Below are 15,320 nucleotides of genomic sequence, written 5' to 3' on the forward strand. Positions count from 1 at the left end.
ACCTCGCCTCTCGAAGCTTAGCTCAACAAGCAAATCTACTACTGATAATTGGTTCCCACACCTGGATCTGCACAATTAAATGCAGAGTTTAGTAAGAGTACAACCGACCTAATGTACTCAATAAGTATCGTAACTAATATCAATGAGGTAAAGGAAATAAGAATTATAAGTGATACCTGCTATAACCTGTACAGTTTTATCTATTTAACAAGTACAGAATAATGATGTGATCAAGCATAAAACATATAAGGAACTATCTGTGTGTGTGTGTGTGTGTGTGTGTGTGTGTGTGTACAATTACTCAAGTACTCTGCTCAGTAAATGCTACAACATATAAGGGTGATATGCAATGAATCAGGTAAATAACTACGAAAATTGCAAGTAAAGATGAAATATAAATCCAAACAACACTAGCCAGACTTTCCTCAACCTTTCCACATCCATACCAAAACCACTAATCAGTTTTCCTCAATATCCGTGTGTACACCATCAAGAGAGAAACGTGAGAGGGTGCCCCTAGGGGGATGGATCTATATCCACACGCTGCACGGACAACTCACGTGCTGCATGGATAGCTCACGTGCTAATAATATGACAACCACACAGACAACTCACGTGTTGCACGGACAACTCACGTGCTAGTAATCACAATTCACCCGGCGTGGTCATAGGCTACTAGTCCAACTCATAACACAGAGAAAGCAAATATACGAGAATACATGTACATGATCTATGAATATCAAATTTCATACTCCTGGAGTGGTATAAATAACATGCTATAGTGTAAGCATGTGCGATGTGTGCTATTACAGCTAAAATAGATAATTTCATCATGAAATAGCAATTCATCACGTTCAACCGGAAGAATAATCTCAACGAAATTTCAAAAGTGATATAAATAGCTCACAGAGGGGTACAAATAGGAGAAACATCTCAACTTGAAGCTTAGCAATCAATTCAAGGCATGTCATAGCCTATGCACTACCCTGAGCATGGAAATAGTACCCCGGTGCATGCATATGGGCTCAACCCCCCACATATGTGCCACTCATAGCACATAGCTATCACAAATAATTCAAGCAACTAGTGCCTTAACCATGTTTAGATAAGATACTTACCTCAAGCAAGCCAAATCACTCTGTAACAAGCCCTTCCCGCACGTATCGATCTCCGTACGATCCGAATCTAGTTAAAGTATCACAATACTATCAATAAAAACCATGCCAAGTGATTCCAAAAGATAAAGCTACGATCTTTAACTCAAGTCAAAAAGTTAACCCAAAAAGTAACCCCGAGTCCGTACCTCGAAGCCCGACAAAATTTATAAATTCCGAACACTCATTCAATTACGAGTCCAGTCATATCAAAATCATCCAATTCCAACAACAAATTAACCCTCAAACCCTCAAATCTCACTATCTAATAACATAATCCAAAATCCTCAATTTCCACATCAAAATCACATAAACTAGGTGTAATAATCAATGGGTAATTAATATTTATCAATAAAAGTGATTAATCTTAACTTACCTCCTCAATTATGATGAAAAGTGCTCCAAAACTAGCCCTTAGTCGAACTCCACAACTCCAAAAATGAGAAAAATCTCAAACCCTTCGATTTTAATAACCTGCCGAGTGATCCCACTTCTGCGCCCCAAAAGTTCGTTCTGCGGGACAACTTCTGTGGTAAAATGCGCATCTGCGTAATCCACTCAATTCCCGATGCATCGCTTCTGTGTCTAGGCTCCAGCATCTGCGCATGCGCTCTTGCAGAGAATCTTCCGCACCTGCGGTCCCTCCGCTTCTGTGCTTCCTTCATCCCAGAAGCAACTTCAGTTCTGTGGAAATATTCTCGCATCTGCGATCCTCCTACTTCCAAGCCTTCTTCTGCATCTACGTTCGAGTTGCCGCTTCTGCGGCCTCGCATCTGCGGAAAAACCATCGCAGGTGCGATTACATCAGGTTAACAGAAAATTTCAGCCATTTCTCTAAGTGCAACCATGATCCGCCAACCATCCGAATCACACTCGAGGCCCTCGGGACCCTGACCAAATATACCAACAAGTGCTAAACATAATACGAACTCGCTTGAAGCCTCAAATCACACCAAATACCACCTAAACCACAAATCGCACATCGATTCAACCCTAATGAACTAATGAGCTTCCAACTTCTAAAGCTAATGCCGAATCATATCAAATCAATTTCTATTGAGCTCAAATTTTGCACACAAGTCATAAATGACACAATTGACTTACTCAGACTCTCGGAATCAAAATCCGAACTCGATATCAACAAAGTCAACTCTCGGTCAAACCTCTCAACTTTCCAAACCTTCAACTCTCCAACTTTCGCCAAAAACCATCAAATCAACCTACAGGCCTCCAAAATAACATCCATACATACGCCTAAGTCCAAATTATCATACGAAGCTATCAGAACTATCAAAACTCTATTCCAGAGTTGTTTACACAAAAGTCAAACTCTGGTCAACTCTTTCAACTTTAGCTTCCAACCTATGGACTAAGTGTCCCAATTCACTCCGAAATATATCCAGAACCAAACCAACCACCCCGGCAATTCACATAAGTATAAATAAACATAGAGTAAGCAATAAACAGGGGAACGAGGCAACAATATACGAAATAATCGGCCGGGTCGTTACAGTTATTATTTATGTCGTTTGTTCTTCCAAATTATATTTTTCATTCTCTCTTTACTCTGCTATGAATAATATCCGTACTACAACAAATTTTGAAGGACGGCTTCACCACTTCATCAAATCAAAGAAATTTCAAGCAATTCGATGCAATTGAATTTGAAAGTTAGAGTTGTTCGAATTTGGAAAATCGCGGATCATTTCAAACCTGAAATACCATTTTTCATGGAGTTGATTTTACAAGATGCAAGGGTAACATATTCAACTTTCTCATATTCATACTTAAAACTAAAGCATAGTTTACAGTATTTGTAAAACCGTATGTCAATATTGGAAGATAATATTTCGAAAAGCATATTGTCTCACTTTCTCATACACTAAACTTCCTCTTTTCCATTTTTGTTGATTGTTACTCAGCCATTTGGTTCTAGAGATTGTAAATATTTGAATTTGTACTAAGCATGTAAGTAAAATGAAAGTATCTGTAGCATGTACATATTGTATTCAATTAATTGAATGTACAAAAAATATTATGTTGTTCTAAATTAAATAAAAAGCAATTGTGTCCTTTCTGATATATTGGAAGATACAGTTTCAAAAATTCCACTTTCTCATATATTAAACTTCCCCTTCTCCAAGTTTGTAGATTGTTATTTGTATTGTTGGTTCTACAGATTGAAAATATTTGAATTTGTAATAAGGATATAAGTAAAAGGAAAGCATTTGTAGCATGTACATATTGTCTACTATTCTGGATTAACAGTCCTAAATGCAAGCAAAGTCAATTGTTTTGTCAGTCTTGAGGTGAAATTAGTTCATGTTGTCCTTAGCCAAAGCTCTTGGTTCTATAGCATCCAGTAACCCTCTTTAAAAAATTAATGTTTCTCGGATGACACTTATTTGATATGTAGTCCCTGATCATGGTTGGTTTGATATGGTGGAGCGTGTGTCCAATTACAATAACAAGACACTAAAGTGAGCATGCATCTTTCATTTAAAATATTTTTATTTAATATTTTGTCAATTATTCTCCAGGTGTCTCACATCGTTTTCATATACAATTAGAGAACTATTGAGGTAAAGTTACTTTGGCTTCTCTGGTGACCGGTGTTGTAGGAGCTATTAGAATGTTGTTTATATGTTAATATTCATATTATTTTCAATAATTTAGGAATAATTGATGTTTTTATATTTACTCTTACATTTCATGCACTTGCATAATGTACATGCGGACTACTAATGTATCAATGTGCCTAAATTTTAGTTCATATAATTTCCTTGGTTTTTCTACATCGGATGAATATTGTACACCTCGCGTCGTTGAGTCTTTGATAAAGTTTTTCTGCGAGCACTGGCACTGCCTGTGTTGATGGGGTAAGCATGATTTTATAAAAAATGTTATTATTTCCCCTGAGTAGTGAATTTTGGTTCTAAAATTTTAGCTTCTCAAGTAATACAATCATCCATACAGAATTAGAAGAATGTGCGTGTAACGACCCGGCCGGTCGTTTTGAATATTTGCACTTCGCTTGGTAGTTTAAGGGCATGAGTAGCTCCGTATGATGTATTATCACTTGTGTGAATCGTCGGTTTTGGTTTTCAGGTTATTCGGAATTGATTTGGAAGAATGAATTTCATTGATGAAGCTTTAAGTTGGAAGAGTTGATCAAGTTTGACTTTTGTGAATTTGACCACAAAACGGAGTTTCGATGGTTCTGTTAGGTCCAGATGATAATTTTGGACTCGTGCGTATGCCCGGATTTGCATTTGGATATTTCTAGAATGATTCGGCACTAATTGGCGACAATTAAAAATTTGAAGGTTTGAAAAATTCATACGTTTGACCGAGCGTTGACTTTGATAATATCGGATTCGAATTGTGGTTCGGGGAATTGGAATAGCTTCGTTATGTCATTTGGGACTTGTGTGAAAAATTTGAATTCATTCTGGTTTGATTTTATATGTTTCGGCACGAGTTTTGGAAGTTGAAAAGTTCAAGGTTCATTAAGTTTGATTCGAGGTGAGATTCATCGTTTCGATGTTATTATGTGTGATTTGAGGCCTCGAATAGGTCCGTATTACGTTACCGGACTTATTGGTATATTCGGACGGGGTCCCGAGAGGCTCGGGTGAGTTTCATATGATGTTCGGATCATTTCGTCGCATATTGAATTTTTGCTAAGCTGCTGGTTCTGGTGTTCCGCACCTATGACTGGTTTTGCACAGGTGCGATGGACACATAAGTGAGCCCAGGCACGCAGAAGTGAGAATGCACTGCTGGGCAGAAGTCCGCAAATGCGGTGGAATTTGCATAAAAGCGCGACCGCAGATGCGGTTCTGAGCATCGCAGAAGGGACCACTGGAGGGTCGAGGCTGTCTCACAAATGCGAGCTTTTTTCGGCAAAAGAGAAGGTCGCAGATGCGACCACTTGTCCGCAAATGCGGAATTTGCTGGGCAGAAACTATATATCGAGGTTTTGGGTTCTTTTATCATATTTTGAAATGTGGGACCCGGATTGAGGCGACTTTTGAAGCAATTTTCATCACAAGGATTGAGATAAGTGTTCTACACTCGGTTTTGATTATATTTCACGAATCTATCTTCGTTTTTGGTAATTGGATTGTGAATTTTAAAGTGAAAATTGGGGAGTTTTGTCCAAAGTTTCATAAAGTGAGTTTTTGAGTTTTGAACATCGATTTGGAGTCGGATTTGGGTAAAACTAGTATGGTTGGACTCGTAATTGAATGGGTTGTCAGATTTTATAAGTTTCATCGAGTTTCGAGGCGCGATGCCGGGTTGGACTTTTGGGTTGATTTAGGGCTTTTGACTAAAGATTTGACCTTTATCGATTGGGGTTGTTTCCTTTGGCATTATTTGATGTATTGAGTTGGTTTTGGCTAGTTTCGAGCCGTTCAGAGGTCGGTTTGCACGGGATGGTATTTTTGGAGCATCGCTTGGCTTGCTCGGTATTGGATTTGGCTTGTTCGAGGTAAGTAACACTTCTAAACTTGGTGCTGAGGGTATGAATTTTCGAATTACGTGTTATGTGTTTAGTGTTGAGGTGTATATACTAGGTGACAGGAGTGTGGGCATGCACCGTGAGAATTGTGACTCTGTTATTTCTTTGGTACTATGTAATTACCTGATCTTATCTGTAACCATGAAATCTCTACGTACTAGAGTTTTGAGCTGTGATTCATGTTAAAAACCATGTCTAGACCACATGCTAATTCTGTTGGGACCCACCGAGGTCATTTTCTCTGTTGAATTATTTTCTTACATTGCAATTACATACTCAGTCATACACATCCATTTGCATATCATATCTCAGTCTCTGTCACCATTTATTGATACATCACATTATCATTTTTGGCTAATTTTCATGACATTGTAAGCTCGAGAGACTGGAGAGATTGATGACTGAGCGATGGCCGAGGGCCTGATTGTGAGGATATTGATTTATGATGGGAGCGGGCTGCACGCCGCAGAAGATGTTATTGATTCATGCCATGATTGGCTTATTATAGCACTTGGGCTGAAGGAGCTCCTCCGAAGTCTTTACACACCCCTAGTGAACGCAAGTACCTACTGAGTGCGAGTGCCGAGCGAATGGGAGGATTGAGTGACTGTGAGGACTGAATGACTGGGAGGACTGAGTTAATTGATACTCTGGGAGTATGCATATGATTTTATCACTGAGTTGCATTGTATTTTACATGCACACTTGACATACAGGCGAAGAGATGCATTTTCTTCATGTTGTACGGTATCACGTCATTCATGACTTCTCATATACATTAACATGTAGGCGTAAAGATGTATTTTTCTCGTGACATTTGATAATGAAACATTTGGTCTGTTGTTGAAAAGATTTGGGAAAAATTACAGTTTTACAAACCTACTCATATTTTGGTGATTTCGGTAAAAGAATTTGGGTTTTCACTGATATACTTGAAAAGCATGCCTATTTTTCCGGAACTGTGAACGAGTTGAGCATCTTATATCTGAGTATGTTTCATGTACCATTATTATTATTTTGTTATGAACTGTTGTTGGCTGCTGGTGCTGGACTCCGATCTCTGTTCCAGCTCGTCACTACATTCAACCTAAGGTTAGGTTTATTACTTATTGAGTACATGGGGTCGGTTGTACTCATACTACACTTCTTCACCCTGCGTACAGATGTTGGATGCTAATGTTGCTGTGCATGGCGGGAGCTAGATTTGAAGATGTACCTGCGTTCCGGTCATAGCATCCTCTTGATCTTGGTAGCTTTAGAATTTTTATATGTTCATGTATATTTCAAACAGATGATGTACTTTATTTCATACCAACTTGGTAAATTCTAAATCTTAGAAGCTCATGATTTGTACTACCAATCCTTGGGAAATTCTTGTATAAAAGCGTTGTGTTATCATTTCTTTTCTTAATAAATCTCATTAAACTAGATAGTTGTTAATTGGCTTACCTGACCGGTTGGGTTAGGTGCCATCACGACTAGTTAGATTTTGGGTCGTGACAAGTTGGTATCAGAGACCTAGGTTCATAGGTTCTACAAGTCATGAGAAAATGTCTAGTAGAGTCTTGCGGATCAGTATCATGACGTCCATAACTATCTTCGAGAGGCTACAGGGCATTTAGGATAAATTTCCTATCTCTCTCCTTATAGTGCGACATTAAATTCAGCTTGAAGCGTAACTCTTTGAAATACTTCCACGCATTCGTATGCGCATGTGAGTGCTCGGTATCGGCTATGCATCGACGGCTTGTGATTCCATGGATGAGGTGCGAGATGTGATTTCAGTGTGCTGATGATAGGACAGTCTGAAGGACTTGAGGCCAGGTCTTGACCGTAGCTTGAGCACGGGGATTTCGGTTGTGTGAGCACGTGCTTTTGGACTTATATGTCCAGCAGTGTCCCTATGGGTGGGCTTTGTGGCTTGATGAGTGGTTGGATGGCTATATGATAAGTATGATGTGACTGCGAGATGTGTTCAAATAGTTTGATTGTGACGAGAAGAGTTTGCTCGAGATGTAAAAAGGATTATGGGGTGCATGATTTCTGTCTTGATGTAACGTATAGTGTCGAGTTATGAGGGTGTTGGAGGATATTTCATGTTTTTTAACTGTGGAACGAATTAGCTTCTCATGTCTTGTTGATGAGTTCAAACTTAGGGAGGTTAGATGATAGCATAGTAGTTGTGGCTGTGAAAGGGTATAGAGAGATGTCGGTTTGAGGCTAAGCAGGTGGGTTATCACCTGCGGGGTAATCTTCGGATGTGTGGTTTTTATGATGTTGTGTGGAGGCTTTCCTTTTTACTAGTGAGTTGTACTTGTGTGATTTGAGTTTGGATCGGTTGTAATAGTTGACCTGACCGTCACGTGGATGTATGCGAGCTTAGTAGATGATTTGAGGTACTATATGGTTTGTGTTATGTGAAATTATGAAGTATTTAGTCGAATCTCCCTGCGGTATTATGGTAGTAATAGAGTATGTATGTTGCGAGTTATCAAGTGTTTTGATCTATGGCTTTGAGCCAAGTGGGGGAGTCTGCTATTACCGATTTGATTACGTGGTTATGTGTTGTACTGGTTTCGGTATGAGGCATACGTGTGAATCGGTTATGACTTGCAGAGGTTGAGATCGAGGATGACTCGAGTAAAGGAATTTCTAGATACGGGTTATATTACACTTTATGGGTATATGGAAATCATGGGATGAGTTGAGTTGTTATTCGTGACGGATGTAGTGTGCACGGTGTATGAATTTTCCCGGTGGCGTTAAGGCAGGGTTACTTCTTTAGGTGTTGTTGTGCTAATAGGGAACAGGTCGTTCGGCCCATTTGGGCGGTGCAATTGAGATTTGAGCAGAGTGGATGACTCTCGAGAAGGTTCTAATGGATTCAATATTTATATGTGGCAATTGAGAATTTTTCGGACTTGTATATGACTAGAATCTGAGATTTGCATCGGATGGTGTCGGGACTTGCGGTATTTCTATATCATTATGAATTTTACATTTCAATATCAGGAAGGTGAAGGAAGCGGCTTTAGATTCACAGAAGGTATTTTCAGAGTGGGTGTCTCGGTTGTGGTACTTTTGGGGTGCTTAAGAGGGAATACAACGGCTTATGGGCCTTAGGGCGATGTGGTTTTATGCTAGGATCTCGTGGGGTGAGTTTTGGTTAAGGATCATGGTGTTCTGGAAAAGGAAGTGTCCATTTGAGGGTAATTTGGAAGGAACTCAAAGAAATAGGACAACTTGGTAATAGCTTGGATCAGCACGGTAATGGATATGATCGGTTCTTTGGGTACTTATGATGTGGTGAGCCTCTATAGGTGTTTCGTGGCAATGTTCTTGGGTTTTAACGACCTGCGTGGCTTGGTTGAGTTAGAGGGATTCGGTTCTGATAGCTTAGTTATGTGCAAATGAATTCTAAAGAGTTCTCAATGGTTTCTACCACGGTTCGAGGTGTATATTTCCTACCGGCGTGAGGAGCATGTTGCGTATTGTGATTTTCTCCTGGATTGGATCAAACAAAAAGGTTTCTGACTGATCGGGTATGTGTTCATATGGTAACTCAAAGTTGATTATGAGATCCTCTTACTTTTCATATGATGGCATGATAGATACGGTGTGTTGTGTAGGATTGAGATTTTCATGTGCAAGGTCACGGTTCAGTTTTGAAAGGAAGGTCATAAATTCTTAGGCAACATGGACGATTTCAGATGACTATGTGAATGATGTTACTATTTGGTATTGCTTGATAAGAGTGTATATTTCAGAAGGCTCACTGTGTTTTGGCTTACGGATGCTTCATTGGTATTGCGATACTCACCTAGTTGATTTATTGTTGATATTCAATTTTTTTATGCGGCACAGAAGAATCATAGAAGTATTCCTCGTAGGATGATCATGTATGAGAGATATGTTAGACATTCAGGCGGTGGAGTTGGATTAGATGTGGTGATTCGTGTGTTCTATGAATTTAGAGACTGGTAGTTCTCAGAAGTGGATTGTTTTGTGGTTGTAGACTGTAAAATTGTGGACAAAAATAGCCAGATGATAGTATGCATTATGATTCAGTCATTGTGGACTTTCAGAGGGTTATTTATCTATTTGTAGGTGACTAGAGTGATTTGGGGTTCATTGGTAGGCCCAATGAGGATGTGCATTCTACGTCGGATTGGATTGGTTGACTCCGTACTGCTATTGTTGAGGGATGTTCCATTCGGTTAGAGTTGAGCTTATTCATGTTCTGATAAGTTCTATGAGTTACCCTTCTATGCCACAGGGGGGTTGTGATTCGTTGGTTATATGCACACATGGTGCAGTTCTATTTGGGCCTTATAGCGGAATTTGATCGAGATGGGTATTAGGGTGTGGAATGTGTAATTGCGCATTGGTTATGTTCTTTTCGGACAGTGGTATTGTGTTATTTGTTCTCCGTGGTTATAGTCATGCATCTTGGGTATTTGATGTCAAATTGCACGTGGTTTTTGATTTCGGGCATGGTGGCTTGAGGTATTTCATATGGACCAGTGTTTGGATGGGGTCACACAGAGTTATGTTGAGATATGATCCTTTATGTTAGATTTGTGTGTCTTGGTTCTACTATGCCTGATGGGTTCGTAGCATTGCGATTGTGGTGGTACTTATTGAACTTGCGGGATGATTTTCTCGTTTGAGGCATTTTCCATGATTGAGTACATTTGGGTTGTTTCTTATTGGTGCACGGATTGCACAGGTTGTGGCTTTAGGTCATATTGATGTGGAAAGTCACTAGAGTGGTTGTGTTTGATGAGATGAGGTCATTGGACCTAGAATGGATACTATCGGGTTTGATTACGGAAGAATAATATCGGAAGTTGGCCTAGGATTTGGCTTTGGTTCTTGTCGGACGAGAGAGAGCTCCATGACTTGTTGATCTGATGAATGGTTATTAGTTCCCGTGTGTTTCTTTCATCATCAGCAGTGTACGAAGGTTTTTGAACAAGGCTTTGTTGATATGAGGTTTATTACCGGTAATGGGTTGTTTTGAGCAGCTACTATGATTGGAAATTTTGCTACGAGTATGCGAGTCGTGTGGTAGGTCATGTGATTACATCTTGGCTTATGGTTATGGCTTGATACAGCTTTTTCAGACTTGTACAGTGTATAGACGCGAGGTTCAGGTCTTGTAGGAAATCTCGAATGTTGGAAAATAGATTATGTGGTTACGGGCTAAGGTTGAAGTAATGATCTTCAGTTATGTTGTGTTGTCGGGCTTATATGGAATAGGGTGACATGGGATCACCCCCGGGTATGTGCATGGTAAGGTTATAAGGCAGTTTGATGGCTTTGGAACAAATCTTGGCACGTTCGAGGACGAACGTATGTTTAAGTGGGGAAGGATGTAACTACCCGACCGATCGTTTTGAGCATTTAAACTTCGCTCGGTATTTTGAGGGCATGAGTAGCTCCGTATGATGTACTATGACTTGTGTGAATCGTCGGTTTTAGTTTTCAGGTTATTCAGAATTGATTTAGAAGAATGAATTTCATTGATGAAGCTTTAAGTTGGAAGAGTTGACCAAGTTTGACTTTTGTGAATTCGACCACGGAATGGAGTTTTGATGGTTTCGTTAGGTCCGGATGATGATTTTGGAGTCAGGCGTATGTCCGGATTTGCATTTGGATATTTCTAGAAGGATTCAACACTAATTGGCGAAAATTAAAAATTTGAAGGTTTGAAAAGTTCATAAGTTTGACCGAGAGTCGACTTTGATGATATCGGATTCGAATTGTAGTTCCGGGAATTGGAATAGCTTTGTTATCTCATTTGGAACTTGTGTACAAAATTTGGATTCATTCCGAGTTGATTTGATATGTTTCGGCACGAGTTTTGGAAGCTAAAAAGTTCAAGGTTCATTAAGTTTGATTCGAGGTGCGATTCGTCGTTTCGATGTTGTTATGTGTGATTTGAGGTCTCGAGTAGGTACGTATTATGTTAGAGACTTATTGGTATATTCGGACGGGGTCCCGAAGGGCTCGGGTGAGTTTCGAACGAGGTTCAGATCATTTCGTCGCATATTGAATTGTTGCTAAGCTGCTGGTTCTGGTGTTCAGCACCTGCGACTGGTTTTGCGCAGGTGCGATGGCCGCAGAAGCAAGCCTAGGCGCGGAGAAGCGAGAATGCACTATTGGGCAGGAGTCCTCAAATGCGGAGGAATTTGCGCAGAAGCGCGACCGCAGATGCGATTATGAGCATCGCAGAAGCGACCACTGGAGGGTCGAGGTTGTCTCGCAAATGCGAGCCTTTTTCCGCAAAAGCGAAGGTCGCAGATGCGACCATTTATCCGCAAATGCGGAATTTGCTGTGCAGAAACTATATATCGAGGTTTTGGATTCTTTTATCATATTTTGAGATGTGGGACTCGGATTGAGGCAGCTTTTGAAGTAATTTTCATCACAAGGATTGGGGTAAGTGTTCAACACTCGGTTTTGATTATATTTCACGAATCTGTCTTCGTTTTTGGTAATTGGATTGTGAATTTTAAAGAGAAAATTGGGGGGTCTTGTCCAAAGTTTCATAAAGTGAGTTTTTGAGTTTTGAACATCGATTCAGAGTCGAATTTGGGTGAAACTAGTATGGTTGGACTCGTATTGAGTTGCTTTTTGCTAGTTTCGAGCCGTTCCGAGATCGGTATGTGCGGGATGGCATTTTTGGAGCATCGCTTGACTTGCTCGGTATTGGATTTGGCTTGTTCGAGGTAAGTAACACTTCTAAACTTGGTGTTGAGGGTATGAAATCCCGAATTACATGTTATGGGTTTGGTGTTAAGGTGACGCACATGCTAGGTGACTGGCGTGTGGGCATGCACCGTGTGAATTGTTCTGTGGTAGTGTGTATTTTTTTAATCTTTTCTGTAACCATGAAATTTCTACGTACTAGAGCTTTGAGCTGTGTTTCATGTTAGAAACCATGTCTAGGCCACATGCTTATTCTGTTAGGACCCACCGAGATCATTTCTGCTGTTGACTTATTTGCTTACATTGCAATTACATACTCAGTCATACACATTCATTTACATATCATATCTCAGACTCTGTCACCATTTATTGATACATCACATCATCATTTTTGGGCTGATTTTCATGACATTGTGAGCCCGAGCGACTGGAGAGATTGATGATTGAGCGATGGCTGAGGGCTTAATTGTGAGGATATTGATTTATGATGGGAGCGGGCTGCACGCCGCAGCAGATGTTATTGATTCATGCCATGATTTGCTTATTATAGCGCTTGGGCTGAAGGAGCCCCTCCGGAGTTTGTACACACCCCAGTGAGTGCAGGTACCTACTGAGTGCGAGTGCCGAGCGATTGGGAGGATAGAGTGACTGTGAGGAGTGAATGACTGGGAGGACTGAGTGAATTGATACTCTCAGAGTATGCATATGATTTTATCACTGAGTTACATCGCATTTGACATGCACACTTGACATACAGGCGTAAAGGTACATTTTCCTCATGTTGTACGGTATCATGTCATTTATGACTTCTCATATACATTGACATGCAGGCGTAGAGATGTATTTTTCTCGTGCCATTTGATAATGAAACATCTGGTATGTTGTTGAAAAGTTTTGGTAAAAATCACAGTTTTACAAACCTACTCATATTTTGATAGTTTCGGTAAAAGAATTTGGGTTTTTACTAATATACTTAAAAAGCATGCCTATTTTTTCGGAACTGTGAACGAGTTGAGCATCTTATATCTGAGTATGTTTCCTGTACCATTATTATTATTATTATTTTGTTATGAACTGTTGTTGGTTGCTGGTGTTGGACTCCGATCTCTATTTCAACTCGTCACTACTTTCAACCTAAGGTTAAGTTTGTTACTTATTGAGTATATGTGGTCGGTTGTACTCTTACTATACTTCTGCATCTTGCGTGCAGATGTTGGATGCTAATGTTGCTGTGCAAGGCAGGAGATGGATTTGAAAATGTACCTGCGTTCCGGTCATAGCTGCCTCTTGATCTTGGTAGCTTTAAAATTTTAATCTGTTTATGTATATTTCAAATAGATGATGTACTTTATTTCATACCAGCTTTGTAAAATTTAAATCTTAGAAGCTCATGATTTGTACTACCAGTTCTTGGGAAATTCTTGTATAAAAGTGGTGTGTTATCATTTTTTTTCTTAATAAATCTCATTAAACTGGATAGTTGTTAATTGGCTTACCCGAGGGGTTGGATTATGTGCCATCACGACTAGTTAGATTTTGGATCGTGACAGTGCGGCTAATTTTGTTGGCAAGCCAGCTGCTATCATTACATGCATGAGTTATGTAACAAATCCAGCCATACTTCCTGTTTTGATTGGAAAGGTACAAAATATTTCTAAAAGTTACTCTTATGTTTTATTTGTGATTATATTTTTCTTTTAATTTGGTCATTTACAAGGAAGTTTGATTATCAGTAATTCTCTCAACCAAAACTCTATTGTAAATGTTGCTCGAGGGTCTGGAGCTACTATTCGGATTTTTCAACATAACAGTATGTTTCTGCAGCTTAGGCTTTATCCTTTTAGTCATAACATGTTTATACAGTGAGTTCATCTTCTTTCTTATTAATTCTTTGCTTTGCCCTCACTTCTTTACGACTTTCTGAGTTGAAGAAGGTTTTGAGAGAACATATTTCTGAGGGACAACCCAGATCACACACGCCATGGAAGAACATAATTGTTAATTTGGAGGGCATGTACAGATTGGAAGGGGAGCTATGCCAGCTTCCGGAGAGTGTTTCCATCTGCAGGAAATATAACGTACTGCACGATATTACTATGATTTTAGTCATTGATAATTGCTCTAAGAGCTAGCTTCTGCTTCTTCATTGGCATGATAATAATTGCCTCAATATTATGCCAAGCATATTTGAGACATTAATTTTCTTTTCCTAGGCCTTACGAGACGCCATTTGGTTTAACTTTCTCATGTCTTTGTATTTGATGTATTTTCTCATTGTAGGCATATGTTTATTCAGATGAGGCTCACAACATAGGAGTTGTTAGGAAAACATGATGGGGTGTCTGTGAAATCTTGAGAATTGACGCGGTTGATGTGGACATTATAATAGGAACTTTCACAAAGTCATTTGTTTCATGTGGGGGTTATGTTACGTTGCTGGATCCAAAGTATGTTTCTTTAATGCCATTCTTATAAAGGTGCTAGGTGAATTGGTTTTTCATTGTCTATAGTTATATTATTTGTTTATGGAAAATTTAAATGTATGAAAGTATGACAAAAAAGGTGAATCATGAAACCAAAGTGAGACTCAGAATAGACAGTTGCGTCACCCGTCCTATTTGTAAATTATTTTTTCCAGAATGGTAATATATTATATAATTGTAGCACAAAGGTTGTGCTAAGGCCATATACACAGATACCAAAAAGAGCAAAAATCAAGGCTATCTTCTTTTCGGACTTAACATCATCACTGCCATTTATTAAAATTCTAATTCGTTTTGGACTGCTACTGTACTCACCGTCTATATACACGGTTCAGACTTCAGAGAATTGTATCCTTATTCTTTATTGACAATAATATGCATGGTTCGGTTGATTCTTTGGAATTCTTTTTGGACAACGATATGCATGGTTGATCAGTTGATTCT

The 15,320-nt window shown here is 39.4% G+C and overlaps 1 pseudogene; it reads left to right on the forward strand.

The window, feature by feature from the left end:
* Positions 1 to 1,484: 1,484 nt before the first annotated feature.
* On the forward strand, positions 1,485 to 14,868 carry LOC117276928 (long chain base biosynthesis protein 2a-like; annotated as a pseudogene).
* Positions 14,869 to 15,320: the final 452 nt, after the last annotated feature.

The sequence above is a fragment of the Nicotiana tomentosiformis genome, chromosome 4, assembly GCF_000390325.3.
Source record: "Nicotiana tomentosiformis chromosome 4, ASM39032v3, whole genome shotgun sequence".
In the NCBI taxonomy this organism is placed as follows: Eukaryota; Viridiplantae; Streptophyta; class Magnoliopsida; order Solanales; family Solanaceae; genus Nicotiana; species Nicotiana tomentosiformis.